This window comes from Sapajus apella, unplaced genomic scaffold (assembly GCF_009761245.1).
Source record: "Sapajus apella isolate SASKATOON/1434 unplaced genomic scaffold, GSC_monkey_1.0 scaffold51, whole genome shotgun sequence".
NCBI lineage: Eukaryota > Metazoa > Chordata > Mammalia > Primates > Cebidae > Sapajus > Sapajus apella.
The window spans coordinates 4699552-4727040 of NW_022436991.1; the positions used below are offsets into that span (position 1 = coordinate 4699552).

At 41.2% G+C, this 27489-nt stretch overlaps 1 long non-coding RNA gene and 1 pseudogene across 2 annotated transcripts; both read left to right on the plus strand.

The window, feature by feature from the left end:
• Window positions 1-6: 6 nt before the first annotated feature.
• Window positions 7-20137, plus strand: LOC116526481. Its single transcript, XR_004258175.1, has 3 exons — window positions 7-460; window positions 2175-2179; window positions 20126-20137. It is a non-coding gene; the product is annotated as an uncharacterized LOC116526481 (long non-coding RNA).
• A 3220-nt stretch (window positions 20138-23357) lies between these two features.
• Window positions 23358-27146, plus strand: LOC116526420 (annotated as a pseudogene). The gene is made up of 3 exons (XR_004258154.1): window positions 23358-23422; window positions 24742-25681; window positions 25986-27146. The product of XR_004258154.1 is annotated as a bromodomain-containing protein 7-like (transcript).
• The last annotated feature ends 343 nt before the right edge of the window (window positions 27147-27489 follow it).

Genomic DNA, 27489 nt, shown 5'->3' on the forward strand with positions numbered 1-27489 from the left:
TGAAGATCTGGTTGATAGGGAAAATGTGAAGATCTGGTTGATAGAGAAGGAAAATGTGAAGATCTGGTTGACAGAGAGGGAAAATGTGAAGATTTGGTTGACAGGGAGGGAAAATGTGAAGATCTGTTTGATAGGGAGGGAGAATGTGAGGATCTGGTTGATGGAGATGGAAAATGTGAAGATCTGGTTGACAGGGAGGGAAAATATGAAGATCTGGTTGATAGAGAGGGAAAATGTGAAGATCTGGTTGATGGAGATGGAAAATGTGAAGATCTGGTTGACAGRGAGGGAAAATATGAAGATTTCATTGATAGAGAGGGAAAATGTGAAGATCTGGTTGATAGGGAAAATGTGAAGATCTGGTTGATGGAGATGGAAAATGTGAAGATCTGGTTGACAGGGAGGGAAAATATGAAGATCTGGTTGATAGAGAGGGAAAATATGAAGATCTGGTTGAAGAGTGTGCCAGGTAGAGAGATGAGCAAGTGTCAAGGCAAGGAGAGTTGGGTGTGCTCTAGAGATATACCGAATTGCTGGAGCCTAATGAGTGGCCAAGTAGGCAAAGTGTAAAAAATGTGGACATTGGAGGCTTCAATAGGCATTTATATCCATATACATGCAGCAGAAAGCCACTGGAGGGCTTTGAGCTGGGAAGCAGCTTAATAGGATTTACATTTTTAAAAACACCACTGTAGATGCTTTTGGAAATGTAATGTAGAATTCAAGAGAGAAAACAGAAATCAATTAAGTGCTTTTTGCATGTTTCGTTTGATTCCGTAATCTTCTGGTTATTTAATAATATAGATATAATGGCATGTGTGAGAACAGTATATGCAAGATCATTGCAGTATCATTTGAAATAGCAAAATATTGGAAACAACCCAATTGCCAAAGGATATATTACCAGTTAAATAAACGTTGTCACAGGCATATGTTGGAATGCTAAGCAACTAAAGAGAGTGTTCTCTTCAGCATCCATATGGGAAGCTCTCCAAGATGTATGGCCAAGTGAACAGAGCAAGGAACAGAATAGAATGCATGATGTTTTAACAATTCTGTAAAAACAGGAGGAATGGACATTTTATATTTCCATAAAGACTCTTGAAAGAGTCTTTAAAACTGAAGTGAAAATTTGGTTACCTGTGAAGTGTAAAGGTGGGATCAAAGCAATGGAGGATGGAGGCATACATATTTGGATATGGTTAGATTTTTGAATGTGTGTACTACCTACTCAGTCAAAGCTCAAATATAAAGAATGAGACTTCCTAGAAATCCTGGGAAGAGAGGTGGAGATGCTAGGGAGTCTTTTAAAATGAAGTGAAAATCTGGTTACCTGTGAGGTGTAAAGTTGGGACTGGTGTGATGGAGGATGGAGGTGTATATATTTTGATATGGTTAGATTTTTAAATATATGTACTACCTACTCAATCAAAGCTCAATTTAAAAAATGAGACTTCTGAGCAACCCTTGGAAGAGAGGGTGGAGATGCTAGGGTAGTGGCATTGGAGATGGAGAGAAGTGGATGACATTGGCATATATTTTGTAGGCTCAGTCTGTGGAACTAGATTAGAGGATTGGTTGTGAACCATAAGGGAAAATAAAAGATGATTCCTAGGATTTTGGTTTGAGAAATGAAGTTGTGGCATTTTCTGAGTTGAGGAGGAGTGGGGTAGGAGATGGTTTGGGGGTGGAAATCAGAAGTACTTTTTAATTCTGTGAAGTTTGAGATGCTAAGACATCCAAGTAGTGATTGGAGAGGCTGTGGAATGATTGCCTGGAGATATATATGATTAGCCTCAACTTGGAGATATAAACTTAGCAAGCATCAACATATGGATGGTTTTTAAAGCCATGGGAATGGACAAGATTGCTCACTGGATGAGGAGTAGAGTTGGAAAAGTGAAGGCTTTCCAGGACCAAGCCCTGGGGAAAAATATTTTAAGGGGAGGAGAAGAGAAGGATCCGGGAAAAGGACTGAGAATCTGGGCCATGGAGTTAAAAAGAAACCTAGGATTTTGTTGTGACCCAATAGTAAAGAGAAAAAATAAGTAGTTTAAGAAGAAGGGAGTTATTGATGTCAAATGTTGCTGGGAACTGAAAGGAGAGCTCAAAGAAGCAACCACAGGATTTCTTAATGGGATGATCATTGTTTATTTCAATTTGGTTCACTTCAGGGGGAGTGATTTGAGGAAATAATATAAAATGGGAGTTGTATACATGGAGACAAGGGCTAAAAACCATTCATTCAAGGAACGTCTCCTTGGAAAGGAGGAAAAGAATGAGAAAGTTATTTGAGGGATGGATGTGGTAGCCAAGAGCTCTTGCTTTTCTGTAAGATGAGAAATCCTGAGGCATGCTTGTGTGCCAGTGAGAAAATTGTATAGTAGAAAGACTGAAGATGATGGTCCAGGAGAGGAAATGGTACATGTGGGAGCCAAGACAAACCAAGTTTTGGAGAAGATGAAGAAAGACGATGAAGAAAGAAGATGAAGAAAGGCCAGTGGTGCAACTGGCCTTTGTAGGAACCCAGCTGTTCTTCTGTTGTCGGTGTGGTTGTCACTGGAAGTTCATGTGAATGGGACTATTCTTGCCTCAGTTTTCCTCATTTGAAAAACTGGGAATATATGGTCCATAGCTCCCAAGATAAAGTCAATAATGATGCCTGAAAAGCAGTATACTCTCAGTAAATACTAATTATTTTGTTACTTCCGTTCTGTGTGTTTCCCAAATGTTCTATACTAAGCATTTACTAAAATAACGTTTACATGTATATTAATGCCCCATTTTATAGTCCCTGGACAATATGAGTAATGGAAAAGCATGGCCCTTAGCACTTGGAGACTTTTTCAGCACCAAGGACAGCAAAACTTCATCGTAATCAACACACATAAGCATCCAGCTTCAGATTGCCTAGGGGGCTGCCGCTTTCATAAATACATAAAGGGGCAGAAGAGACAAATGTAGCAAGCCTTAGATTGAGCCCTGCGGGAAATTCCACTTCCCATTTGCAGAGAATAAGGCTGGGCTTTCTTCACTATGTCTCTTCCACTTGTACACAGCGCTAGTATTGCGTGTGGCGTTGCCTTGTATCTCTCGGGAACCCAGTGTGTTTGTGGAGACTTAGAGAAAAGCAAGAGAAAGTGGGGTAAATCAGAATTGGTTTTTCAGTGGCAGGCTTAGAGGACACCTGCAAGGCAGGGAGAATGGCAGATTACACTGGGATGTATCGTGGGCCTGAGTTCTGAATATGTTGACTTTATTTTTTTAATAACGCATTTCATTAGGAACAGAGACTACTGAGGTACCTGGCAAATAAAGTGCATTCTTCACAGGCTGGCTTGTTCTTCAAGAGTTTCAGAGGAAGAAGCAGCAATGCTTGACAGCTGTTTTTACTAGAAATTGCCCATCTGTGGCTCTGGGGAAGCAGATCAGAAACAGTGGAGAGGAGAAGGGAACCGAGTCTCACTGGACTCCTGTTTTGAGCCAGGCACTTCACATAGTTCAGCTCATTTAATATTCTCATCTACTTTTAAAGTAGGGATCAGCCCTATTAGTGCAAAAGGGAAAGATCTAAGAGGTTTTACGACTTACCTAGAATCACACAGCTATTAAGTAGGCAGTTAACATTTGAACTCAAGGCTTTCTTCCTGTGTTTAGCTCCTGTTCCTCTACACCAGGGTTTTCTCAGTCTTAGCGCTACTGACATTTTGAGCTGGATGGTGTGTGTGTGTGTTGGGAAGAGGTGTGCTTTCCTGTGCCTTGTAGGCTACTTAGCATTATTCCAGGTACAACAGCATTGCTTCCCATCCCCAGTTGTGATCACCAAAATTAACTCTGGACATCACCAGCTGACCCCTGTGGTGTAAAACTTTTCCAGGGTGAGAACCACTGGCTCATATCATGCTGCCTAAATGATGATTCCACAGCTCACAACCCCGCAGAAGCTTTCTAGATTGTGGTCATAGATTATATTTCTGTGTGCCATGTTCCTTCATTCTTTTGTGCATTCACAACTTCATATGTCCCATCCATAGTCACTGCATGTCTGAGCCGGGCACTCTGCTACATACTGGGGAAGGGAAATGAATGGTGCATAGTCTCTGCTCTCGGAACATGTGGTCTGAGGGGCAGACAGACACACACAGCAGCGGCTCAGGGAGTGCAATGCCAGCAACACCTCTGAGAAGAGAGATGTATCCCAGCCTAGGTTGGGTCTTAGGGAAAGGAAAACTCACTTGGTATATACAGAATCCACCAACTGACTTAAAAGATAAGCTTATCTTATGGGTTTTTGCTTAGGGATTATTCTGAGTTCTTGGTGAATGAATCCTTCGTGATCCAGCTGGCAGGATTTGTCTTTTTAAATATTGTATATACATAGAGCAAAGTGCACATTTCGTAAAAGTAAAGCATAATGAATTTTCACATATGTTACACTAGTAGAACCTCCATTCAAGGTCAAGAAATAGAACATTTCTGTCACCCCAGAAGCTTTCTTCCCTTAATCAGTAGAACCTTGCCCACAACAGTAAACACAGTTTAACTTCTAGCATGATAGAATGATTTCACCTGTTCTTGAACTTGATATAAATGGCATCCTACAGTATGTTTTCTTTTGTTTCTGCCTTATTTTTCTCATCATTACAGTTGTGAGATTCATCCATACATGAAGCTGTACTTCACTTTTTTTTACTGCTGCACAAAATTCTATTGAATGAATATTGCCACAATTTATCCATTTTCCTATTTCTGAACATTTGGTTGCTTGCAATTTTGTCTGTGTTAATAAAGCAGTCATAAACACATTTATCAATATCTTTGGATGAACATAAACACTTTTTTCACTTGAGTACATGCCTAGGAGTGGAACTGCTAGATCATAAGGAGGTGTGTGCTTAGCCTTAGGAGAAATTGAAAGGATTTCTTGTTTCCAATTTATACCCCTGCCAGAAGCTCTTGAGAGTTTTGGTAGCTGTCAGGCTTCAGAAAGCATCACAGGTTAACATCATGCATAAGTAAGGCAGGAATTGTAACCTCAAGGCTGTAGACAGCAGGGGTGGTGTTGGGAAGAGGGATGGCATCACTTCTGTCCCACTGGCCTAAGCCCTGTCACAATTCCCATATTTGATTACCTGAGCTCTGGAAGAAAGCTTAATGGGCTACCCCACAAGTAAAGTGCTGGAGGAAGCTACTTTCCTGTCAATGAGATGTTGATGAATAATAGCTGGAACCATGGGGTTTAAGAGAGAAATCAGGCTGGGTTTGGTGGCTCATGCCTGTAATCCCAGCACTTTGGGGGGCCAAGGCAGGTGGATCACCTGAGGTCAAGAGTTCAAGACCAGCCTGACCAATATAGCAAAACCCTGTCTCTACTAAAAACACAAAAATTAGCCAGATGTGGTGGTGGGCATCACAATCCCAGCTACTTGGAAAGCTGAGGCAGAAAAATCACTTGAACCCAGGAGATGGAGGTTGCAGCGAGCCAAGATGGCACCACTGCACTCCAGCCTGGGTGACAGAGTGAGACTCTGGCTCAAAAGAGAGAGAGAGAGAGAGAGAGAGAGAGAGAGATCAGGGTGAGAACATTCACCAGCCCAACTTCCTTCCTGCCTATAAGAGAGATCTGAAGTTGGTTTCCAATGTAGCCAAAACACAAAGCTCTTGGAGGTACCATGGTGTTGCACAAAGAACTCTGGGAGTCCTGCCTCAGTTCCCCATGGGACAGGGAGAAACCCCTTAAACTCTCTCAGGTCATTTTCTCCTCACAGTGCCTGCCTTGCTCATCTCCAGGGGTTGTTGAGAGAGCAAATGATAATATATACATAAATCATAGTGTATGCATGAAGAGAAGGTTGTAGTCTGGTTTTCCTGGCAGTTGGTCACAGGGGGTTACAGGGAAATGCTGTACATTGATGGAAAGAATATGCACTAATAGTCAGGACCACCCTCTATCACTTGCCAATGGGTGGACTGGGTTATTCTACTTCACCTTTCTGGTCTTCGGTGTCTCCATCTGTGAAATGATGTCTTGGAGTAGATCATTGCTGTTGGTATTCCACTGGAGACTCTGGGCAAGTGAGAGTGTAAATCACCTCAAATAAGTCCTTACTGTTCACTCAGGCCCTGTTCGAGACAGCAATGTTTGCTAATTTCTACTGAGTGCCAAGAAATTTCTAAGCATTTTACATGCATCATATCTTATAAGGAAGGCATCATTCTTATTCTCATTCGACTGATACAGAAACTGAGGCATGGAGAAATTAAATAAAATTTACCTGAAGTCTCATAGTTAGTAAGTAGAGGCAGTAGCTCAGCCCAGGCAGGCTGATTTCTGAGCCAAGTTATTAAGGCTGTGATATCACAGATGCTTGACTTGGGGATCCTACCTTATGGAAAGGAAGGGAATTTACAGAAACAGTTTAGGAATCACACATACCACCTTGCCATTTACTAGCTGTGTGCTCTTAAGTGAGTGCCTTAAGCCCACTCAGTTTCTCTGATGTTCAAATGGGGGTGCTGTTTTCTAGCTCACAGGGATAATATGTAGTAATAGCATGGTGCCCAAGATGACACAAGCTATTAGTTCCTCTTTCTCTATCACTATGTCAGTCAAGACAGGAATGAAGAATGGTCATTGGAAATGACCTAACCTCCCATCTCCTTGCCACGAGAGAATGTTCTTGGAATAATGCCAAGCTAAAAGCTGAAATATAATGTAACATGACTATGTGGAAAGAAAATACCCTTCCAATATGCTTGTTTTTCTTTAATAGATGAGATCACATTGGGTATAAAGTTTTGCAGTTTGCTTTTCTCACTGAATAATGTGACATAAGCATTTCCCCATGATAATGACAATCCCTTTGTAGTCATCATTAAAAGCTGTGTAATGTTTCATTATATCTCTCATGATTTACTTATGTCCATAATGTTTCTAAATTTCTCACTATTATAAAAACACTAAAATGACCATGATTTTAGCCATAAAAACTTTATCTGAAATTTAAGACGTTTCCCTAAGGCATGGACATTTTTAAATTCTTCTGATAGGCATTGCCAAATTTCTTTCCCAAAATGTTTAACAAAGTTATACCCCCACCCAGGGAATAGGATTTTTCATTACACTTATGCTAACAATAAGAATTATGAGATCCAGAATCTTTGTTAATTTGATTATTAAACAATTTCATCTCATTATTTAAGTTTACAGTTCTTTGATCCAAAGTGTTGTTGATTATTGATTCATATTACCTCATGGTTTAAATTTTTCTTTTTGGGAGCGGGGCGCGGTGGCCCATGCCTGTAATCCCAGCACTTTGGGAGGCTGAGGTGTGTGGATCATGAGTTCAACAGATCAAGGCCATCCTGGCCAACATGGTAAAACCCCGTCTCTACTAAAAAAAAAAAAAAAAAAAAAAAGTTACCTGGGCGTGGTGGCGAGCACCTGTAGTCCCAGCTACTTGGAAGGTTGAGGCAGGAGCATTGCTTGAACCCAGGAGGTGGAGGTTGCAGTGAGCCGAGCTCATGCCACTGCATTCCAGCCTGGCGCCTGGTGACAGAACAAGACTCTGTCTCAAAAAAAAAAAAAAAAGAAAAAAAAATTTCTTTTTGTCTGTATTTTTTTGTTTTTCAGTTTTGTGACACATGTTGAAGTATGTGTATGTATAATTTAAATAATAATTAGTAAACATGAATCTATCCACCACTCAGTTAATAAAATAGAGCATTTGTGTACCTTAGAAGCCTCCTGCATGTCCCTCTTAATTATTTTCCTCCCACCTTCTGGAGTAACTACAATTCTGACATTTGTGGTCATCATTTCCTTGATTTTTAAAATAGTTTTAACACACATTCATGTATCTGTAAGCAACACAGTTAAGCTAACCTTACATAAATGGCACAGTACTGTAAATATTACTCTGTGGTTTATTTCATCTAAAATTGTTATTAAGATTCATGCATGTGAATGTGTGTAGTAAAATCCTGTTACCTGCTGCATAGTATTCCATTATATGCACATGTTTCTTCAGTAGAATTACTGGTGTTTATAGCTTCATATTTATACGGTAATATGTTAGGCTTTAAGCTCATTTTAATACATGTTGTAAATATGCCTTCCAGATTATTTGATTCTTAATCATCTGACAATTAGAAATTATTTTATTCTGATACATAAATTTTTTTCTTTTGTAACTCTTTCATTGCCTCAGTATCTAGAAAGTTATTGGTCACCTTAAATCATAACATTTTTCTCATATTTTTCTGTTTTGCTGTTCTTTTCCTTTTCTGTCTTTGAATACTGGTGTATATGTTTAACTCTGCACAACTTGGGATTGGTTTTGCTTTACAGCAAGAAGTAAAAATGTTTGTTTTTGCTCAGTTGCCAACTCACCACTTTCTGTAGCATTGTCAGATAAATTTTCTTTGCTAAACATTGTCTGTCATATCTCAGCCCTATGCCTGTCCTTATGTATATATTCCACTTTATACCACAGCGAGAAACCTGAAAACTATATTCCCAGAGTTCCTTGGTGTCTGAGTGTGGGTTCCTAGTGGCCAGCGGCATCAATCACATGGGATTCACAAATGGGAAAAATGTCGAAACTGTTTTTCTGCTTCCGGTGACAGCATCAGCAGTATTGCTGATGTGTGGGTTCTTGATAATACGTCTTTTTATTATCCAGCTCTAGAGAAGGTACTGGCTTCCTACATGTGTTAGTCCCTGGGCAATCTCTGCTTTGCTCCTCTTATTTTTCTATACATTTATAATCAGTTCCCTGTATTAAAGTCCCCTCTGTTTGAAATACCTAGAGTGATTTCTGTTTTCTCAAGGGTATGTTGATTGATCTGATGGATAAACCTTCCTCTTCCTGTTGGTTTACAATGCTGAATTTATTGTGTACATGTGTTTGCCCAGGTATGTGTGTGCAGGTGTAGAAGAAAGAGGGGATGGAGAGAAAGAATGTGTGCTGTTTGTTTTGGAGCTATATATTTTGATTCATTGATCCTTTTGCAAATTCTTGCCCATGCATATTTATCATTGCAATTAGTGTACCCAAAGCATGCATTTTAGTATCTGACAGTGTAAATCTGCCCTCATCCTTTTCTCATATGGTGTTCACTATCCTCATCTACTTTTCAAGCTGTGTTTTTAAGAAAAATGTCTTAAGGCTGGGCCTGGTGGCTCACAGCTATAATCCCAGCACTTTGGGAGGCATACAGATCACTTGAGGTTAGGAGTTCAAGACCAGCCTGACCAATATGATGAAACCCAATCTCTACTAAAAATACAAAAATTAGCCAGGCATGGTGGTGTGCACCTGTAATCCCAGCTACTCAGGAGGCTGAGGCAGGAGAATCACTTTAACCAAGGAGGTGGAGGTTGCAGTGAGATGAGATCATGCCATTGCAACCAGCCTGGGCAACAAGAGTGAAACTCTGTCTCAAAAAAAAAAAAAAAAAGAAGAGAAAAGAAAAGTCTTTGGAGGAGAATTGACTGTGCTCTAGTATAACCTTCTTCTCTGCATCTTGCTGAAGCTGAGGGTATTGCCTAAAAGAAGCTGACATTACTTCACAATAGAGACTCATGGAAACAGTCACATACCATGTCTCTCTGTCCTGTGGGCAAGTGGATGGTTGTGTCTGGGTGCATAGGTGATAAAATTATTGCCCTTCAGAGTGTCTCTTCCTTACCATTTTGGGATCACCCTATTTGGAGAAAAGGCTGCAGAATTGTCCTAACAATGAAAGGGGATCTTGTCTCCTGTGAGTCAGCCTGACTAACAATGCCCAAGGTCAGAAGACAGACTTCCTGCAAGACCTTGCAATTTCTCAATAATCCTATTTGGGCTCATTAGATGAAATGGCTTTGGGAAAATGATCTGATCATTATTTTAAACATCAGGGCAATCATGTCAAGAGATGCCTCTGAAACACACATCATCTCTGCTTTGGTAACTACTGAAAGGGAGGGGACTGGGGAAGGTGCTTGTAATTCTCTCTTTTTTTGTCAGAGACTTTCATGTTATTGTGAAAACACCCCTAAAATCTCCCCTCTGGGCTCTCCTCCTGCTTTTCTGTGAAGCCTGGTTTGGTTGAAGACAAAGACTGCCCCCACTTTGGAAGTCTCAACTCTGGGGACGCCTCTGGCAGTTTCCCACTCGTGGAGTTGTCTTTGTGTGTAAGGAGTTGTCTTTGTGTGTAAGACCGCTTTGGAACTTGAAAGTGCTCATCATGACCCTCGGGTCTTGGTGCCCTGGGAGTTGGGCACACTGAGAGTGAGTTGCAGTGAAGCTATTTTAGAGGGAACATGGGGACTGTGCCAAGGCTGTCCTGGCAGGGAAGGCTTGGTAAAGGGCAGTATGACTTTGTGCAGACTTGCAGCAGAGTGGAAGTAGCCCCCCACCTCCCACCACCATAAGCTTTGGTGTCACACTCTATGCGCTTGAATTCTGGTTGCTGTGCCTCTAGTTAATGGGGTGCTTTCTGTGCCTCAGTTGCCTTCTCTGTACCATGTTAGAAATAATAATGACTGTGTTAAAGGCTAGACATAATTAAATGAGGCAATCCATATCAAAACTGAAAATAGTGCCTCCCCCTTCCTCACCCAACTCCCAACATTAATTCATTAGGTTAATTGCCTAAACTATGGAGTCAGACTGCCCAGTTCATATCCTGATTCAGCCAATTCCTAGCTGTATGATGTTCAATGACTTGTCTAACCTCTCTGAGCCTCATTTCACTTATCTGTAATCTAGATTTCATAGCAGTTCCCCTGATAGCATTGCTGTGAGGATTTAATGAATTAATTCGTAGTCAACTCTTAGAGTCATGGTTCAGAACTGAAGACGTGTGACTCCCCCCCCCCCCCCACCAGGGGATATTTGCTAATGTCTGCAGATGTTTTGATTGCAAAATTGGTGTGTGTATTATTGGCGTATGGGTTGAGGCCAGGGATGCTGCTAAACATTTTACAAGGCACAGGACAGCTCCCTTACGGCAAATAATTGCTGTTTCATATGTTGAAAGTACCAAGGTTGGAAAGCCCTGATAGGCCAATTCATGGCTCAAGGTGAGCCTGGACTCTCGTCTTTTGAGTAACAGTGCTGTGCGCTTACGCCATGTCAGGAGCTGCACTTATGCTGGGAGTATAAAGATGGATGACATGAAGCCCTGCCCTTAAGTAGCTCAATCTAGAGGGAAATGCTTTGGGATTGGGGCGGGGAATGGGAGTCAGGAAGCTTGGTCTCTGAAAACCAGTCAGGGAAGTTAATCAGAGGAAGACTTCTTTTTCTTTCATTGCCCCTCTAATTGTAGAACAGGCCAAGCTTTTGTTGGCATACCAGGCAAATAAGTTATTACAACAATTTGATGGCTGCCTTTCTGGAATAAGTGCAGGATTCTATGGAGCCACATGGCCAGGTCCCCATTCCGGTTGGAGGAGGTGAGGACAGACTTCTCAAAGGAGGTGATGCTTATTGCTACATCACGAAGGGTGTGTAGAAGTAAGGAAAATGAACATGGGGCAGTGCAGAGCAGAGGAAACCTCACAGACAGAGGTTTCTATGTATCCCAGAAATGTTTATTGAGCACCTAATGTGTGCCAGGTGCAGTTCTAAGCACTGGGAATAAAGCAATGAACCAAATGCAAAAAGCTGTGCCCCCATGGAGCTTACAGTGTAGTGGCAGGGGATTGGGCATGACCAACAGGCACATACATAGGCAGTGCGTCAGGTGGTGACAAGTCCTATAAAGAAAAAGCAGGGAAAGAGAAAGTGCTTGAGAGGGCAGCAGTATTACATAGGAAACTCATGAAAGGCCTCCATGAGGACATTATATTTGAGCAACAGCTTGAAACAAGTGAAGTGGGGAGCCATGTTGATATCTGTGTTCCAAGCAAGGGGAATAGCTCATGCAGAGGCCTGAGGCAGGAGCCCCCCGGCATGTCTGAGTATCAACAGGAAGATGAATGGAGACGAGGGGAATTGGACTGCAGTGGGAGCCATAGCCAGGTCAAGTAGCATCTTGGATGCCATGGTAAAGAGAGTGGATCATTTTTCTATCAGCTACCAGGGAAATAAACAGTCACCAGGGAAATAAGCAGACGTCTTCTATGAGACATGGCCCTGTCTGAAGCACATGCTTAGACCAAACAGGCTGTCTTCCAAGTAGTTGTGTCCATTGAGTGCCTCTCTGATTACTCAATACAAATACTATTACCCATTGCCTGCAAGATGCGTTTAATGCAGGAGGACTCATTTTTGTACCCAATCCTGGCAAATTTTTATGGTGGTAACTGAGCCCTTAGTTTCAATCACAGTGACATGGCTTTGGGTACAACACTCTTGATTTTCTGGATCTCAGACTGTTAAGGTATGAGGAGACTCAGTGACCATTAGCTAACTTCCTTTTCAGCTCCGGGATTCTACAAATGCCTCAAAGTTCTTCTTGGATGCCTGGATAACAATTGCTAAAATGTGGAGCATTAACTATATGCTAGCATTGCACTAAACATTTTACATCTGTTTTTGTCCAGTAGAACTTCAACAACACCCTGGGATAGAAGTAGTGTTAGCTCCATTTTATTTTTTTTTTTCATTTTTTTTTGTTTTGTTTTGTTTTTAGAGATGAGATCTCACTCTGTTGCCAAGGCTAGAGTGAAGTGGGTGATCATACTTCACCTCGGTCTTGAAACCCTGGGCTCATGTGATCCTCCTGCCTTAGCCTCTGCAGTTTTGAGACTGCAGGTGCACACCACTATACCCAGCTAGTTTTTATTTTATTTTATTTTTTGTAGAGACAGGATCTTGCTAAGTTTCCCAGGCTGGTCTCAAACTCCTAGGCTCAAGGACCTTTCCACCTCAGCTCCACTTTAGAGATGGGAAAACAGAGGCACAGAGGGGCTAAAAACATGCTTTAAAGTCGCTTGGCTTGTATGTGACAGGTGGACCCAGCTCTGTCTGACTGCAACGCCCATACTCTGTGGACTCTATGAGCCTGAATAGGAAAGACGGCATCAGAATGGGGCTCCCAAGTACATATAGCTCACCAGGGAAGGAGGATGCAGGTATTCTGTGTCTCCTGCCTCTGCTTCCACATCTGTTCTGCTGATATACCCGAGGGGCTGGAAAGACTCGGGCGGGGTCCCTGGGGCCATTTCAGCAAAGTCACAGTTAGAGTGCTAAATTGTGTATATGTGGTGGCTCATGCCTATAATCCCAGCACTTTGGGAGGCTGAGGCGGGGGGATCACCTGAGGTTAGGAGTTCAAGACCAGCCTCGCTAACATGGTGAAAATCCGTTTCTAGTTAAAAAAAAAAAAAAAAAAAGTTGTTGAATGAGGGCTGAAGTTTTATCAATTACTTCCCCATGAGGCAGCTCTGAGCACCAGGTCAGAGGCTTATTCATGGGGCTCGTGAAGCATCCAGACCCCTGTGGAGGGTCAGGTAGGACCAGACGTCAGTCCCAGACACCGGGAGACTCAACAACAGGGTGGGAAACACAGGCTGACACGTTCTCCTTACCGCTCAGAGTTGCCTAGCAACCACAAGTGACAAGCTGCCAACTCGGTGATACAATCACAGAAGGGAGATCAGAGTAGGCCAATTAAAACTTTTTTTTTTTTTTTGCATTTTTCATTTTTTTGTTTCCATGATTTCATTTAGTCCTGACTGCCCTCAAACATGGATTAAGAAGCCTGCCAGAGGAGAGTGGAATTCGCACATATGACACAGCCCATTTCTCCTTGCACAGTCAGAAAATATGCTCGTCACATGCCAGCCAGGGAACAGGAGATAATTTAATTAAAAGGTAGGCTTGTCTACCTATTTTACTTAGCTCTGCTGTGAAATTTAAAATTTGCCTGGAGTTAGGACCAAATCTGATTGTTATTACTATATGTTAGTGCTTTCCCACCACCAATGTCAGCATAGAGGGCAACGCCTGGCACATACTAGGCACTCAGTAAATACTTGAATGAGTAAATGAATGAGTGAAACAGACGGGGAGAATGATAAAGCTAACTCATGTCAGTGAACATGTCTTTTTTTTTTTTTTTTTTGAGATGGAGTCTTGCTCTGTCACCAGGCTGGAGTGCAGTGGCACGCACAATCTCAGCTCATTGCAACCTCTGCCTCCTTGGTTCTAGCGATTCTCCTGCTTCAGCCTCCAGAGTAGTTGGGACTACAGGCGCATGCTACCATGTCCAGCTAATTTTTGAATTTTTAGTAGAGACAGGGTTTCACCCTGTTGGCCAAGATGGTCTTGATCTCTTAATCTCATTATCCACTTGCCTACAGGCGTGAGCCACTGTATCCAGCCTGTGAGATTATCTTCAAGAAAATTCTAAAACCATAGGTATCTAAAGGAAGCACCTCCTCTATTTAAGACCTTTAGATGGGCACATCAAGGACCAGGATGCTCAAACTGCCTAAAGTCCACATAGGGATTTGGTGAGAGAGGCTGGCATAGACCAGGATTTTTTCAACCCTAGACCAATGCACATTCCACGTTTTTCATGCAAAAATTCGTGTATCTGTGAGCAGAGTCCAAGTCTCTGCCTCTCATTAACCCACATCCCCCACAGAGGTGACACTTTTAAAAGAAAGTAAATGATCTGCATGGTCAAATCACACACCTTTGGGATTCTTCAGAAGAGATATGTTGTCTTGCTCTCAGAGATGAGACAAGGAACAGTCAGAGAATTGTAAAGCTATACTCACATAAGTGAGTCTAATGACGCTGAATTATCCAATGATAAATAAAACGTTTATTAGCATCCACTAGATTTTCGTTTTTCTTTTTCCAAGTTTCCACTCCCTACCTCCTCAGTTTCTGGATAGATTTTAAGCAGCAAAAGAAGGAGTCAAATTGAGACACGAAGAGTGGGTGAGGAGTCAGGAAGAAGCCTTATTTCCTAAGCTGCACGAATCTTCTCTGAGTTCTGAGGCTTCTGAGTCCGGATACACTTTTGCCCGGATATTGCAGTTCTCTGGGTGTTTTCTCTCTGCTCTGACTGTTCCTTATCTCACCATTCAGAGAGTAAGATCACATAGCTCTCCTGAAGGATCCCAAAGGTGTGTGATCTGACCACACAGATCATTTGCTTCCTTTCCAAAGTGTCATCTCTGTGGGGGGTGTGAGTTGATGAAATGCAGAGACTTGGACTCTGCTCACAGATATATGAAATTTTGCATGAAACATGTGACCTGTGTATTGGTCTAGGATTGAAAAAATCCTGTTGTGTGCCAGGCTCTCTCACCAAATCCCTGTGTGAGCTTCAGGAAGTTCTGAGCATCCAGGTCTTTGAGGTGCCCGTTGAAAGGTCTTAGATAAAAAAGGTGCTTCCTTTTAGCTTTAGATACTTATGGTTTTAGAATTGTCTTTTTTAATCTTTATAAAATCATTATTATTGTTTCCTTCCACCCAGAGTCATTTTACACATTTATTCCTAATTGTCTCTCAATGAAAAAAAAAATTTTTTTTTTTTTTTTTGAGACAGAGTCTCACTCTGTTACCCAGGCTGGACTGCCGTGGCCCAATCTTGGCTCACTGCAACCTCTACCTCCCAGGTTCAAGCAGTTCTCATGCCTCAGCCTCCCTAGTAGATGGGACTACAGGCGCATGCCACCATGCCTGGTTAATTTTGTTTGTATTTTTTAGTAGAGACGGGGTTTCACCATGTTTCCCAAGCTGGTCTCAAACTCCTAAGCTCAGGCAATCTACCCGCCTCTGCCTCCCAAAGTGCTAAGATTACAGGCATGAGCCACCGTGCCTGCCCTCCACCCCTATGAAAAACCATAGATACACTGGGTGCATCTGTTGATACAGTCTATGTATATCTGTGCTTTATACATAAAAAGAGATTGTTTTTCACCGTTTCCCCAAAAGAACCAATTTTCACCCCCGTGGGGACAGGATAAGCTCTTTTGAGAATTCATGTTAGAGGACCAAGGCCTCTGTCTTTTCCTCTGACTTCTGGAGCTCAGCAAAATAAAAGGCAGTTTGTAGCCTGTGCTTTAAAAGACAAGACTCACTGAGGAATAATATAAATAAACAAACAAAGTAAAGAAGAACTAACTTCTTTGGAATGAAGTCACTGCAGCCTTTCTATGACGTTGTTTTCAGAATTCAGCATCTAAACTCTCCTGGCCAGCATTACCTTCTTTTTCTTGACAGAGCTCAATCTATGTATTCATACTCCATGCACAGAAACTTTGTGGCTTGAGTACAGAAACTAACGAGAGTGTGAAGGTTAATTTTATGTGTGACCCTGACTGTGCCACGGGGTGCCCAGATATACAGCTAGAATGCCTGTGAAGGCATTTCTGGATGACGTTAGCATTGGCATTGGTAAACTGAGTTAATTAGATAAAGCCCTCCCCATGGTGGATGGGCTTTATCCAATCAGTTGGAGGCCTGAATAGGACAAAAAGGAAGGAAACAAATTCTCTCTGTCTCCTGACTGTTTTGGAACTGGGATATCTGTCTTCTCCTGTGCCTGAACTGGAACTTACACCACCAGCTCTCCTGGGTCTCTAGCTTCCCAGTGGCAGATGGTAGAACTTCTCTACCTCCATAATCCCATATACCAATTCTTTATTGTAAATCTCCCACAATAAATATAGGTAGGTAGGTAGGTAGGTAGATAGGTAGGTAGATAGGTAGGTAGGTAGGTAGGTAGGTAGAGAGGTAGGTAGATAGGTAGGTAGGTAGGTAGGTAGATAGGTAGGTAGGTAAGTAGGTAGGTAGGTAGGTAGGTAGATAGGTATTTAGGTAGGTAGGTAGGTAGGTAGGTAGAGAGGTAGGTAGATAGGTAGGGAGGTAGGTAGATAGGTAGGTAGGTAGGTAGGTAGGTAGGTAGGTAGATAGGTAGGTAGGCAGGTAGGTAGAGAGGTAGGTAGGTAGGTAGATAGGTAGGTAGGTAGGTAGGTATATAGGTAGGTAGGTAGGTAGGTAGATAGGTAGGTAGATAGGTAGGTAGGTAGGTAGGTAAGTAGGTAGGTAGATAGGTAGGTAGGTAGGTAATAGGTAAGTAGGTAGGTAGGTAGATAGGTAGGTAGGTAGGTAAGTAGGTAGGTAGGTAGATAGGTAGGTAGGTAGGTAGGTAGGTAATAGGTAAGTAGGTAGGTAGATAGATAGGTAGGTAGGTAGGTAGGTAGATAGATAGATAGATAGATAGATGATAGACAGATGGCTGGGTGGGTGGGTGGGTGGTGGATGGACGGACGGACAGATAGATGGGCGGGCAGATGGAAGGGCAGGCAGAGAGACAGGTAAATAGATAGAAAGATAGAGAGATAGAGACAGAGACAGAGAGATAGATAGATATATGTAGCTCATTGGTTCTGTTTTCTGCAGAACCTTGGCTAATACAGAGACCTTGGGGCAGAGGATAGAGAGCTTGGCAGAACATCATCATGTGGGCTTGTAAGTGACTGTTGTAGCAGAAATATATGTTTCCCCTCCCAAATCTCCTCCAGTCCCTTTTAATAGCTCTGTGCGTACCTCCGCCAGCTTCTGTGTGCTTTGCTGCTAATGGCTGGCATGTGCAACCTTCTTCAGAGGATTGCTCTTGGTCTGTTGGAACCACCTCACCTATCCTGAGAACTGAGCTGGCACCCTAGGGGTACCCCATAGCAGTTAATCTACTGGTGGGGATCACAAGTCCCTAGTTTCCTTGTCATGAGGCAGAACAAACTCTGACATGCAATTTATGCTCCACCATTCCCTCGGGGTCAGGCTGAGGGTAAAACATGGCCTGAAGTCACATTCTTCCTTACCTCCTCTTTCTCTAGCCAGCTCTCTTGAAAGCACTTTCCTTATCAGTCATGTGCACAAGAATCTTTCCTACCTACCCTATAGGAAGGTACCAGTTTCATATAGTCAAGAGCAGAAGGAACTTTCCTCTGGATATCACTAAAGGGTAGCCTAACAATAGGCTATGCAAATATACCATCAGGATGCTCAATTTATATTTGTTTTGTGCTATGAAATACACACACCTCTGTCTAAAAATTGTTTTGTGGACTCGATGGTTTTGTGTTCTTACCGGTTTTTAAAGTCATTGTGTGAAGTAAGGTAGTTTCTAACAGTCTCAGGACTTAAAATATGTTGGTCTTCCTTGAATTGTAAATATGTTTTTAAAATTTCGTTTTCCATCACATGAATTTACTTATCACCTCTCCAGGATCTGCTTCTGGAAGAAGTTGAGCAATCACAATCATAGTAAAGACTTGGATTTTCTTCTATGAAAATTGGAAAACCATTGAGTATTTTTTTTTCTGCTTTTTTGAGATGGAGTCTCACTCTATCACCTAGGCTGGAGTGCATTGGTGCAATAATCTCAGTTCACTGCAACCTCCACCTCCTGGGATTAAGCCATTCTCCTGCCTCAGGCTCCCGAGTAGCTGGGACGACAGGCTCCTGCCACCATGCCCGGCTAATTTTTGTATTTTTAGTAGAGATGAGGTTTCACCGTATTGGCCAGGCTGGCCTTGAACTCCTGACCTCGTGATTCGCCCGCCTCAGCCTCCCCAAGTGCTGAGATTACAGGCATGAGCCACCGTGCCTGGCCCACTGAGTGTTTTTTTAATCCAAAGGATAAAATGCTTATACTGGAAAACTCCGCTTCTTAGTACTGTCAATAGCATCACTGTTCTTTGCTGAGCTAGTCTTCCTCCTCTCTGGAGTGAGTGGAAAGACCCCTGGAATTTTCCCAGTCCCCAGCAGCCAACTGAGTTCTTGCATACTTGGATTCATATGTATCCATGATTTTAAATGTCCTACTCCTAGACCTCCATCTAGTCTACTTCATGCATGCAACAAATATTGATTGCCTACTGTCCATTAAGCACTGCTTCCTATCAATTTAGTCTTTTGACTTCTTGAAGTCCCAAGCTCCCTACTGTCAGATATCGCCCCTAGATCTAGGCCACGCATGATTCTTTCATACTTGTATGTGACTATGTATACTAACAGCATGTAAAACAGAGTTTTGACAAAGAGTTCCCATAGACACCCACGGTGAACCTTGTAGGTGCATCAAGGAGATTTTACATCACTTTCACACTTTGTGATTGGTTGTCCCATAGGAAGGTACCAGTTTCACATAATCAGTACCAGAAAGAACTTGTCTCTGGAAATCACCAGAGGGTAGCCTAACAATAGACTATGCAAATATATCATCAGGATGCTCAATTTATGTTTGTATTATACTGTCAGATAAACAACACTTCTGTCTAAAAATTGTTTTGTGGACTCCATGAGGGTTTTTTGTGTTCTTAGTGATTTTCAAAGTCATTGTGTGAAATAAGGTAGTTTCTTTACTTTTTTTTTTTTTGAGGCGGAGCCTCACACTGTATCCCAGGCTGTAGTTCAGTGATACAATCTCTGCCTTCTGGGTTTAAGCAATTCTCCTGCCTCAGCCTCCTGAGTAGCTGGGACTACAGGTGTGCACCAGCATGCCCAGCTTATTTATTTATTTATTTTTTGTATTTTTAGTAGAGACGGGGTTTCACCATGTTGGCCAGGATGGTCTCCATCTACTGAACTTGTGATCTGCCTGCCGCGGCCTCCAAAAGTGCTAGGATTACAGGCATGAGCCACCATGCCTGGCCCCCCCCTTTTTTTTTTTTTTTTTTTTTTTTTTTTAGATAAAGTCTTGCTCTGTCGCCAGGCTGGAGTGCAGTGGTGCAATCTCTGCCTACCGGTTTCAAGCGATTCCCCTGCCTCAGCCTGCGAGCTTGGACTACAGGTGCATGCCAGCACACCCGACTAGTTTTTTGTATTTTAGTAGAGACACGGTTTCACCATGTTGGCCAGGATGGTCTCCATTTCTTGACCTTGTGATCTGCACCCCTCAATCTCCCAAAGTGTTGGGATTACAGGCGTGAGCCACCATGCCCAGCCGAAATAAGGTAGTTTCTAACTGTCCCGGGACTTAAAATATTTTGGCCTTCCATGAATTATAAATATGTTTTTAAAATTTCATGTTCCATCTCATGAATTTACTTATCCTGAAATGATGCAATAGTGACCCATAATAAATATTTCCTCACCAAACATTAGCTCGTTCCCATTCAACCCTGATTTATCTTGGCGTATCACCCTCCTGCATAATGAGTTAGAAATGTGCAGATTGCATCTTAGTCATTGCCCTTGTGCCTTACTGCTGGTAGCTTCTTGTTTTTCAGGGAAGAGCAAAGCATTAGAATGACGAGCCATTCTGACAGGAGTTGACAAATATCTATCAGGACCGTGGGGAGAGTGAAATCTTTTTGACAACTCTATTTTTCTTTATCTCCAGGTTTTTAGGGTGCAATCTTTCCTTCAATAGGATCAAATTCTCCCCTCCGTTTCTCGCTCTACATGAGAGAAAAGTAAAAACATGGATGATTTGTAAACATCTTTTAAGATACGACTTTTTTTTAAACAAGTCTTTGCAGTACACAGTCTAAGAAAGAAAAATCCTCTGTTAGCTTTCATAATTGTGAAAAGCTGTCTATGCCTACAAACAAGGTGGCCCCAAATATAGGGTGATCATCATTTTCTCGAAGATTCTTCACTCTTCAAACACTTTTAGCCAAAGTACATTTTTACAGTTGTGAGATATTGATAACATTGCTTCATATCTAGTGATAATAGCAAGTTTGTGTTTAGTTACACATACATTTTATACAGAATTGTAGTTTAGATATAAGGCTTCTTTTCTTCTATTTCAGTAAATCATTCCAATTTTTCCATGCATTTTCTATATGATTTTCTCTGGCATGACAGGGGACACTTTTGAGTCATTTTCCTGACTCAAAACCAGGAAACTGACGTTGGTACAATCCCTCCCACAATGTTCCTGAGCATGCTAATTTCACTTTCATCCAAAGCACTTCAGATCTAGCAATTTTTGAGTTCACTGGAAATTGTATTCCAACCCACAAGCACTAATATGCACAACTTTAGGACACCTTTTCTTTTATTGTAAAACATAACAAAATAGCTGGGAATGGTGGTTCACGCCTGTAATCCCAGCACTTTGGGGAGGTGAGGCGGGCAGATCATTTGAGGTCCGGAGTTCAAGACCAGCCTGGCCAACATGGTGAAACTCCATCTCTACTACAAATGCAAAAATTAGCTGGGCATGGTGGCATATACCTGTAGTCCCAGCTACTTGGAGACTGAGGCACAAGAATTGCTTGAACCTGGGAGGCAGAGGTTGCAGTGAGCCCAGATCACACCACTGGGCTCCAGCCTGGGCAACAGAGTGAGACTGTGTCTCAAATAACAACAACAACAACAACAACCAACAAAATACAGAGATACCCACAAAATATGTGAATGGCTCAATGGATAATTACAAAACAAACAGATTTGTCATAACCACCCAGACAAAGAAATAGCATATTTCCAGGTCCTCAAAAGATCAAAGCTCATTCTTTTCCCTGGAGATAACACTATCTTAACTTCTGTGATAAGAAAAGCATGAACAGCTTTTTAAAAAAAGTCTGTTCTGTGTATATCTGTTTGTTGACTACACAATACAAGCTCTTAGTCTGTTTCACTTTCAAGTATCTTTACAGGTTTTATTTATAATGATAACCAACGCTTGCCGTGGTAAGGCCATGCTCCCAGGAATAATTACTAAATGTGTGTTAAATTTATCTGCTTCCTTGTTTACTGATTCTGTCATGGGACCTCTATAAACATCCAAAGCTAGCATTGATTGAGGCCGTTTCAGAATAATGTGTTTTCTCCCAGAAGTACCTTGTTCTTTAAAGTAAAGTAATTGGTAAATGTGTCCCATAATTTGACAGACTATAAAAGGAATATGTAGAAGGTGACTCACAGTTCTCTGAAGTCTAATTTTGAGCCAGTATCTTCTACCATATGCAGACCTATGTGGCGTTTCTTTTTTGATTTGAATTTTCTTTAATAGTAAAGCATCCCAAATATGTAAATAAAAAGAATATAGCATGCACCCATGTTCTCGACAATATCCAGATGTCACACATGATGTTATTACACAATAATATAATTATGAAAACAAATAGAAAAAAACAACTTCAAAGGAGTGGTTACCTTTCTGATATTTTGTAGGTATTAGCTTCAATTGCACCATGTAAATTATTCTGATATGTACCTTTTCATTACTCAATATAATGTGTTTGATACTTAGCCATATCGTTCCATGAAGATCTAGTTCCTTCTTCTTAAATGCTATAAAATCATCTATTGTAGAAATATAATTTACTTATTCTTTTCCCTACTGGTGGACGTTTAGATCACTTTGGTTCCCACATGAAAATTTTCAAGTATACAGACATATGTAAAGAGTTTGTGTGTTGAATAACCATAATCCCTCTACCCAGATTCTTTAACATTTTGCTGTATTTGTCTTATCACTCCGTATATCTCCATCCTTTAATCCATTCATCCATCCATCCATCTTATTTTTGCTGCTTTGCAAAATAAGTTGCTATGTTTTACTATTAAATATGTTAGAGATGGAAAACAAAATAATGATTCCCAGGAATTAGGAGATATTTGGAATTAGGGAGATGGTTGAGACTGTACAGGCATGCGTGAGTGAAATCTCTGCGGTGATGGAATAGCTCCCCGTCTTGATTTTAAATAATTGTGGTGGTGGTTTCATGAATCTAAATATGTGAGAAAATGACATAAAATTATAGACATGCACATTGTGCCAATATTAGTTTCCTGGTTCTCACATTGGTTCAAAGTTGTGGAAGGTTTAACCATTGCTGGGTGATTGCTATACAAGACCTCTTTGTACTATATTTGCAACTTCTTGGGAACCTATAATTAATTCAAAATAAAAAAATTAAAACAATAGCAAGAATAATGTGATCATTTGAAGCTCTTGGACTTGTTAAGGTAGGGAAGTTGGGATCAGGAAGTATGCAAGTATAAATCAATGGGTCAAAAAGCCAACTGTGGAAAAGCAGAGAAATGGAATAAATCTGAGATCTTGAGATCATTATTGAGTCAGGAAATAAAAACTCTTCTAGACCTCTTATGGGGAGTAATACATTTTTCTCTGTGTCTAGGCAACAGCAGTTTTACTGAAATAAGCATGAAAGAAATCAATATTTTAGCTTCTTAGAGCAAAACTTTTAAAAGAAAAACAAATTTTGCAATGATAGCATTATATATATCTTTGTGTTTAGATATGAGTTCTTCTAGAAATATATCTAGGAATCAAATTGCTAGATCCAGAGGGTGAGCATCTTCTAATTTACTACATATTTTATGAAAATGAAGAGGCCATCTAGTGTAAATTGCACCCAAAACGTTATTTAAAATATTAAGAAAGTAGCAATTGTGAGATGCATTTAGATGTAGGCAATGTTAAAAGGTGGCAGTGGGGGTCAGTACATGTGGAGGTGGAGGAAGAACATCTTAGAACCAGTGTAACAAAGCAGATGACTCCACATTCCTTTACAAAATGATTCTCTAAATTGTTATTCCCACCAGCTGTATTAAAATATGAATTTTCCACATCCTTACGAAGAAACTTTCATAATTAAATGGCTATGAGATGATTTTTTAAATTGCATTTCCTTAAGCACCTGTTCAAAACGTTTGTGGAAGATTTGCGTTTCTTCAGGCGTCATTTGCTATTCACAACCTTTGCTCATCTTTCTGCTCAGTTTTGTCTTTTTCTTACTGACTTTGGGAATTTTTTGTATATTTAGTTCTGTGCATTGCAAACATCATCCTTATTCTGGATTGTTTTCGTGGTTATTTTTTACATTGTTCTAATTGTCTCTCCCAACACCAGATCGACCCTCTCTTATTTAAGTTTTATAACCAGTCTTAACATCTTACAGGTGTCTCATCTTTATTCTTCTTATTCATAATTGTTTTGGCTATTCTTGGCTTCAACGTGCCTTTGTGAATTTTAGGGTCTGCTTGTCAAGTGTTATGAAAAATGATCTGCTTGAATTTTGATTGAAGCATTCGTTGTATAGATCAGTCTGGAACATTTTCATCTTTATCATAGTGCATCTTTTCATGATCCTGGTGTTCCTCTCCAAATGATCTTCATCTCTACCCTTTAATTAAATGTTATATTTGTCCCCATCACAACAGGTCTTTCAATATATTTATTCTGTAGAAGCTTGTTTTCTGTTTGTTGTTATGAATAAGACATTTAAAATGATGTTTTCTAACTCATTGTTGACAGTGTTCAAATATGCTAATTTTATTTGACTTTGTATTTATAATTTTTTAAGAAAAAATGATAGTTTGCCCTCGATAGTCTTGATTTTCATATCTAGACAGTCATATCAAGTGCAAATTTGCCTCAGCTGTTAAGAATTTCCCCTGCTATTCCTAGTTTGGTAACATTTTTCTTTTAACACATGAATGTGAAATTTTACTGAATGTTTTTTCTGCCTACATGAAGATGGTTATTTTTCAACTTGAATCTGGTACATAATAACTTACATTAATAGATTTTCTAATGTTATGCTGTCTTTACGTTCCTGGAACAAACTCTATTTGGTTATGGTTTCTGTTTCTTTTTATACTGTTAGATTTTTGTTGACCAATATTTTGTTTAAAACTTTTACACATATATCTATAAATGAGATGGACGTAACTTTTCTTGCCTGTCTTTGATATAAAGGTTATATTTTATTTTAAAATCAACTGCACCATTCTTCTTTTTCTGTTCTTTCAAAACGTTTTATAAGAAATAGGATTATTTGTTCCCACTGCCTCGCAGCACGGGGTTTCGTGGGCCCCGTTCCGGTGCCCAGCTGGCCTGGCCCAGATCTGAAGTGGCTGCATGGCCTGGGCCTGGCGCTGGGGGCAGGCACCGGGGCCTGGTCAGACATGGGCCAGAAGCACAAAAGTCAGACAAACACCTCTACGAGGAGTGTGTAGAGAAGGCTTTGAAGCTGGTCCTGAAAGTAGGAGGAAACGAAGTCACTGAACTCTCCACGGGCAGCTCAGGGCATGACTCCAGCCTCTTCAAAGATAAGAACGATCATGACAAACACAAGTAGAAAAAGAGAAAGAAAGGAGAGAAGCAGGTTGCAAGGGAAGAAAAAGGGAGAAAATGCAGAAGTGCTAAGGAGGATAAAAAGAAGCAACATCGAGACCGTGTGGAGAATGATGCAGAAAAGGACCTGCAGTGTCATGGCCCTGTGAGATTAGGCTTGCCCCCTGAGAAGCCCCTCACAAGCTCTTTAGCGAAACTTTGAATCAATTGCCTCTCTTTGATGAGACAATTGCAGAGAAAAGATCCAGGTGCTTTCTTTTCATTTCCTGTGACTGATTGTGTTTCTCCTGGCTGCTCCATGATCATTAAACACCCAATGGATTTCAGTACCATGCAAGGAAAGATCAAGACCAACGACTACCAGTCCACAGAAGAACTAAAGGATAACTTCAAACTAATGTGCACTAATGCCATGATTTACAACAAACCAGAGACCATTTATTATAAAGCTGCAAAGAAGCTGTCGCACTCAGGGATGAAAATTCTTAGTCAGGAAAGAATGCAGAGCCTGAAGCAGAGCATAGATTTCATGGCTGACTTGCAGAAAGATAGAATAGACACCTCGCAGAGTAGAGAGGACGGAGGCTGCTGGGCAAGAGAGAGAGAGGACTCTGGAGATGCCAAAACACAAGGCCTCAAGAGTCCCAACAAAGAAAATGAAAGACAAAGATACACTTGAAGAGGCCGGGCGCGGTGGCTCAAGCCTGTAATCCCAGCACTTTGGGAGGCCGAGGCGGGTGGATCACGAGGTCAAGAGATCGAGACCATCCTGGTCAACATGGTGAAACCCCGTCTCTACTAAAAATACAAAAAAATCAGCTGGGCATGGTGGTGCGTGCCTGTAATCCCAGCTACTCAGGAGGCTGAGGCAGGAGAATTGCCTGAACCCAGGAGGCGGAGGATGCGGTGAGCCGAGATCGCGCCATTGCACTCCAGCCTGGGTAACATGAGTGAAACTCCGTCTCAAAAAAAAAAAAAATACACTTGAAGATAAGTTTAAAAGCAGTAATTTAGTGAGAGAGCAGGAGCGGCTTGACCGCATCGTGAGGGAATCTGGAAGAAAGCTGACCAGGCAGCTTGTGAACAGTCAGTACGAATTTGAAAGAACAAAACCAGATGGAACAAGGACGTTGGGACTTCTCCATCCTGTGGATCCCATTGTAGGAGAGCCAGGCTACTGCCCTGTGAGCCCGGGAATGACAACTGGAAGACTTCAGTCTGGAGTGAATACTTTGCAGGGGTTCAAAGAGGATAAAAGGCACAAAGTCACTCCAGTGTTACATTTGAATTACCAGCCCTGTGGTTCTTCTGCAATGCAAATATCAGCAAGGATGACTCTGATTTAATCTATTCAACCTGTGGGGAAGACTCTGATCTTCCAAGCAATTTCAGCATTCGTGAGTTTTTGGCCACGTGCCAGGATTGTCCATCTGTCATGGCAGATATTTTGCTGGATGTTTTAACAAAAGGAGGGCATTCCAGGACTCTACAAGAGTTGGAGATGTCATCGCCTGAAGGTGAAGGCCGTACTAGGACACTTGACACAGCAAAAGAAATGGAGATTACAGAAATAGAGCCAGCAGGAGTTTGGACTCTGAGACAGGCTCATAGCACTGAAAGCAGTAGCAAACTTTGGCATTCCAGTTGAAGTTTTTGACTTTGAAGAAGGTAAAGTATTCCAGAAGAAACTTGAGACCACCAGATTGCTCAGGGAGCTTCAGGAAGCCTAGAATGAACGTCTGAGCACCAGACCCCCTCCCAACATGATCTGTCTCTTGGGTCCCTCGTATAGAGAAATGCCTCTTGCCGAATAAGTGACCAATAATCTTGAAGAACTTGTACAGCAAGTAACTCCAGGTGATATCGTAAGCATGTATGCAGTTCAGAAAGCAATGGGGATTTCCATTCCTTCGCCCGTCGTGGAAAACAACTTTGTGGATTTGACAGAAGATACTGAAGAACCTAAAATGATGGATGTTGCTGAGTGTGGAGCTGGTGGGAGTTGAGGCCGCCTGGTATTTGATTATACATTATATACATACTTTTTCATTCTTAACTTAGAAATACTTTTCAGAAGATACTAAATATTTATAAATTGTGTTTTTAATTTAACATTGGAACAGTGAGTTTTAAAGTTCCATAGGTTGGACTTGTATTAGGTAATAAAGTTGGACCTGGGGAAAAAAAAAGAGATAGGATTATTTATTTCTTAAAAATTTATAGATTTTGCCAAAAACTACCATATGCCCCGGATAATTGTTTTGTCCTCTGATTCTTCCTGGTTATTTACATTCCATTAAACTCTGCTCATTTAAGAAACTCTAATTTTTGTCAATTTACTGTTTATTTTTTAATATTTCAAGGTAAATGTTTAAATCATAGTCTGTCTTTATTCCTGGCTAATATATGTTCTTAAGGTTATGCATTTCCCTTCAACTACTTTATAAATAGAATATCATAAGCGTTGAC